The sequence below is a fragment of the Schistocerca americana genome, chromosome X (assembly GCF_021461395.2).
Source record: "Schistocerca americana isolate TAMUIC-IGC-003095 chromosome X, iqSchAmer2.1, whole genome shotgun sequence".
NCBI lineage: Eukaryota > Metazoa > Arthropoda > Insecta > Orthoptera > Acrididae > Schistocerca > Schistocerca americana.
The window spans coordinates 864,159,682-864,165,681 of NC_060130.1; positions in this window are offsets into that span (position 1 = coordinate 864,159,682).

A 6,000-nucleotide genomic window follows, 5' to 3' on the forward strand; every position below is an offset into this window, starting at 1 on the left:
CGCTCATCCCCTTATACAAATTATATGATACAGCATATTTTGCTGCCGCCTTATCTATAACAATTGTGGTTGGAACAACAACCATGATAGGTTGTGTTGTGGCCTTTATCACTTTGCTCCTTGGGCCACGTTATTTCGTGTTTTCTTCCAAAACTTGTCGCGGGGACCCATGTCTTCATTGTACCTTACCAAGCATATAGGAGCTGTCTGGTTACTACCTTATCTGTTATAGTTCTTGGAACTAACAACTAACGTGTGACAAAGAATAGCCACTGATATGATCCCCAGTCATCACCTGGGAGTAAGATGAGACCGAATTCACTTTGAAGGGCCGCCATTTGACGATTTATGTTCATTTGTCACTTCTGTTATATTCAAATGAGGACACTGTGTCCCCCATTCACACTGAACCAAACGAATTTGAGTGTTATTTTGTGAATAGCTTTGGTGGCTACTATTATTATTAAATGCAGGCAGGTTCCCAGGACAGTTATTACAGTAGTTCGGTGGGTACCACAGCTATTGTCAGTTTCTGTAATTATTATTACTGCTATTTTCATTGTTGCGGCGGTTATCATAATCACGGTTTCCATTGTCATTCCGGTTCCCATTCTAGTTTTTTCGGCTGTACTGTCGCGACTGTATCGCGTGAACCCTATTATTATTGTTATGTCGCTAGCTAAAAGCGTCTTCCTAGATTAAATCCGGTATGTCGAGCACAGACAAAGCATTCTCCGTCTGTATCGGGAATTTGAATAAGTTTTTCGCCGATTTCAACCGGTAATTTTGCTTTTAGTATCCGCAATAGATCGCGTTTTGAGACAGGATCGTCCCAGTAGTGCGACGTATTGAGGTAGTTTTCAAAGTGGCGTCTTAAGCTGCCTTGATGCGGATTAAACAATTCTGGCTCAAAAACGTGTTTCATGAGTCACTTTTGTACCAAGTTTGACTAAAATTTGTTCAGGAAAGAGCGTTAAAACTGTTCGTAGTCAATACACTTTCCTGTTTATCGTTTACCCATATTGCGGCTTCACCCTGTATTACCCAATCGCGTAACTGATCCCTCTTCAATCAGTCCAAGTTCTGGGAAAAGCTGCTTTGAATGATTTTATGAATACGACAGCGTGAACGGTCTTTATCGCTGGTATATACGATGTTTTAATAAACTCTCGTCAAGTAACACAGTCGACAAGTTAGATACTGCCCCCGGAATATACAGCACGTCATAAGTACGAAACAGAGCGCCATACAGGTTTTCATTACTTCAGTTTCGTGCTGACTGCACCTGACTAGAGTTTTCAGGTGTGTGTGCTACTGTGGTTGAGGTTTGTGTCACACCTTTCTGTAGTTGTTTTAACCCCTTCTGTAAACTGAAGAACTTCGAAGATACATTTTGTTGCCAAACTGTCAGATCTTTCTCAAAGATTTCCTTAAGATGTTTCAGTTCATCAATCTGTTTAGGATTTGCAACCTCATTGTTTGCGAGGTCTTTGCTCACCAACTGTCGCATCGTTAGTGGTAGCTCTTCGCTAATACACTTATGGATGTATCTGCTTCTTTTGTCAATCCATTCAAAATAATTACGACTAAAGATATTCATCTGATCATCAAACTGTAGCTTTAGGCTATTTGCCTGCTCTGTGGTGAAATGCTCTACTTTAGTATGAAGTGTTTGTGCTGTTTCACTGAGCATAGTGTTTTCTGAAGTGTGTTACTCTACATTCATAGTAAATTTTGACGAACTTTTGATAATTTTGTTATGTTGTTCACTATCGTATCTTACTAGTAATTCAAATTTTTCTTTTATTCCGATATTTGTCCTACGTCTAGTAAAATGGTACTAAACTGTGTCTGTAAATTGGCTACACCCGATGAAAAATCTGAAATCTAAATGGTGATATTTTGTGTTGCCTGATCGAATTTTGTGGTCATTTCAGCTGATACCATTGTAGAAATTTCATTTTTGAAAGCGATCACATCAGTTTTAGTGGTCACATTTAGACCTCGGACTTTTATGTGCCAAAAACTTAAATTATGTACCTAAAATAGGTTCTATCACTTACAAAAATAAGTTAAAAAATCAGAAAATAGGTGACCAAAATCTGACATTTTACTATCTAGAAAGATAAACAGATTGACAAAAATCCACATTATATAATTGTCCATGTCCATAATTACGGTCACTGTAAATAACTAACGCTTTCTGCAGATTTGCCGTTGAGAAACTGCATCTCTAATCTGTTAATAGCATCTTATATGACGAAAATAAGCGTTCCACTTCAACAGATGTCACCGGAGCGTATTTAAATGACGGTATTAGACGCAATGGGACCGCACACTCATGTTTTGTTGATTTACCTGATGTCAGGCACTCTGCAGAGGGTGATTTTTTCTTTTGTAGCACTGTCTTTAGTTTCTCTCTAACTTTCATACCAATAGAACCTGGGACCAAGATAATTTTTTCTGTCATCTCTTCAGTCAATCGCAGTTGCGTGTAGCTTGCTTTCCCTGATCACTCCTGAGCTTTAATAATGGGGGACCAAAAATGCATAATGAGATTTTCTATATACAGTGTCGTTGGAAACTGTTGTGCCCTTTAGAAGATCTTTAGCTGAAGTAATGCTCACTGCCTCGTTCTGCAATTTAAGAACAATATTCTTAACGTCTTCCAAATGCTCGCTGTAATACTTCACGGCCTCTAGCTACGTTTCCCAGCGAGTATGTTTGGGTTCTGGTGGAAGTGGTACGTTGGGAAGTCCCTCTTGAAATAAATGGATTCTTGCAAGTGCTTTAATAGAAACCTTTTTGCTGGTTGAAACTAGCCTATTTACGTGTGGAAATGTCAGCCGTATCGTCTCAGCTACACGATTCATGATATGGGCAAGACATGTGATATGGAGCAAGGTTGGGTAAAATACTTTTAACAATTTCACAGCAGCAATCATGTATGCGGCTGCATCTGTGTAGATTACTTTATTTTCATCTATACTGTTGGGGAAAAGTAATTTGAGGGGTTTATTAACAAAGTGAGCAATTATTTCCTGGTTAGTCTTTTTTAGCTGCAGATCAGATGAAGTACAGAGCGAGTGTCAGGATCTAACTTTCCAACAATCAAATTAGCCACATATTGACCTCGTCTGTCAGTTGTCACATCGACAGTGATCCACATGCACGAATCGCCTATATATTCCCCTATCCTGATCAATGTATTTTCATATAAAGTATCTAAATAGTTCTTTCTCAGTGTGGTTTCTGATGGAATGTTGCAGAGACAGTATTTCTCTAGAAAACTTTTGAACTGGCTATTTTCAACTGCATTGAATGTTATGTTTGTTGCAACAATAGATCGACACAGGTCAAGATTAAATTCGTTTTTGTTTGTTGCACTTGGTTTAGTTACAAAGGTATGTTTCAAGTTTGATTTATTTTTTAAATTTGCCTGGTGTTTAATCTCTGCAACAAGCTGACTTGAAGAATTTACGTACGAGATCTGCTTGGCAAAATTAACCTACATTAAGGATTTAGAAACAATATTTTTGCATTCACACGTGTCTGGTCTAAGTTAACTCGGGGAAAAACAGTGGCATCTATGTTCTCTGAGTGTGCGTAGCCAGTGACGGATACAGAAAAACCTCAAGGAGGGGACGCTAAAGATACCTTGAGCTACTTTTACCATAATAAAAAATAATCAAGTCACGTGCACGGTATAAGAAAATTTTATTTGAACTGATTATAAACATATACAAGACAATGTCGTCCGTATTTTTATTGTAATGCTGTGTATCGTAGGTTCTCTGCACAAGAAAACAGTAGAATATTCGAGACTTTTCTCGAACAAATGCCAGACAGAATAACGTATCGAGATCACTAAAATGGCCATGACTTTTCTCGTAGGTAAATGTTAGCTATCTATTCGCCAGACAGAAACGTATAAAATACGATGACACGGACGCGCGTGCTACATAGGAAATTACAACTACTCGATAACTTGATTCAGTCTAGTCGACTGACAAAGAAACGAACGAATAGTAGCGTGCGGGCTGACTGGCGGGGACGGCGCGGGAGGCAATTCGGACGGCCCCGCAAGTATCCGCCATTGGGCGTAGCAGATAAAGGTTAACATTTTACTTACGTCTTTGTTGCACACATTGCAGTGAATAGCTCTTCCGTCTGTAGAGAAAACAGGAAATTCTTGTAACCACTGACGAATCAGAGATGGCTGGGAGCTCGCTATTTTCGGCATGCTTGACTTTCGACAAATCCACTGTCGCTGTGAAATATTTCAACACATTCAAGCGGCACACTGATCGACTGAATGAAGATAACGCAAGTGTTTTGAACAGGATGTTCCGACAGGGCAGTAAGACGCCGGAGGCAGATCACAAGGCTCCTCCGTGCCCTGCTGACCATATGACGGTTCACAACGAGCGACAAATGCTGTCGTCGTCTAACTCACGATTGGCATTTACTCATGCAAACAAACCACTTATCATTCAATTACTGTTTTCTAAGTAGCCAGGAAGACCAGAAGGGTTGTTTTAGTCACACAAATTTTATTTGACTAGATTTTTAAAAATTAGAAACAGGTTCTTTCATGAAATTAGACACTTTTAGGATTTTTAAAAATGAGGTACAGTCAGATTCTAACATTAAGTTAGGTATTTAGGTACCATAAAATTACAATTTTCTAAAAAAGATTTGTGTAATTCTTAGCTAGGAAGACCACGAGAGAATGTTAGTCACAAAACATTTTATTTAATTGGATTTTTAACATTTGAGTACAATCAGGTACTAACCTGAAATTAGGTATTGTAGGTGCTATAAAACTAGTGTTTTCGATCATAAATTGGCGTAATTCGTGTATGTACAACTTTAGTGCGTTTATTGAATGAGGAACAAAATAGGTTTTTGCCTAAAATCCGAGGTCTAGTCATATTAGTTTTAAGAGTGGACATTAGGGTGGTCAATTCATCAAGAGCGGATAATCAGATCTAAAAGCGGCATCCCATCTGTAAATAGCTTTTCAAAAAAATTCTAGTTTGTGTTCATTAGACGCTCGTGTTGTTGGGAATAAAAGGTTGGCTGAAGTTCGAACCATTGCGTTCGTTTATTACTAGTTCATTATTAGTGGCTGGTGGTATGTATATCTTGTTGAAACGTGTTACCTTAAGCTTGCAAATTGCTTTCACTTACGACAGCGTTAATAGCGTTCATATTTATGTTCATTTCGACCTCATTACATTTTCCATCTTCACTTTCAAGGGAAGCTCGTAGTCTTGAAAAGTACAATCTCTTGGATTCCAGTTCATTTACAGAAAATTATATTTATTTATGTAGGCACTATTATCATGAAATAACTGGTAGTAAACTGTCATCTGTCAAACTAAAATTAATAGCTTACTTTTAAAATTTGTGGATGTGTGTGTTGTTTTCAATACTTTGATGACATAGCACACATCATTGCTTTGAAGATCTCTACAATCGAAAATGGTACCCAGTTTTTGATCAGTCACTAGCTGTAAAGTGCCCCAAGGCACATGCATGGGATGAATCATCACATACTTGAGAAAGAGAACTTCTGAGGAAGCACAGGCAGCCCTTGACAGATCAGAGTGAAACAAATATCAAAATCAACAAATCAGTGAATTAAATATTGATGTACTTAAAAGATAAATTTTACACACAAATGTATTTGAACATAAGATAAAAGAAAAATCTACTACTAGTTCAACGCTGGTAATTCTACACATATTTCGGTTGTTAAACTTACTATGAGAAAGAGCAGCACAAAGCTGTCCATGAAACTAACACTGAATGCCTTTTCTGTCGCAATGGTGTAAAATATGACTGCGTTTAGAGGTTCATGTGTTTTGATTAAGAACATTTTGGAAAATATCTTACAGGCATAATATACATAAGACGATTATACTGGTAGTTTTTGAATTACCCGCAAAGTCTCTTAAAGAACCATTTCATGGAGTATCTTTCCATGCTGAAAAG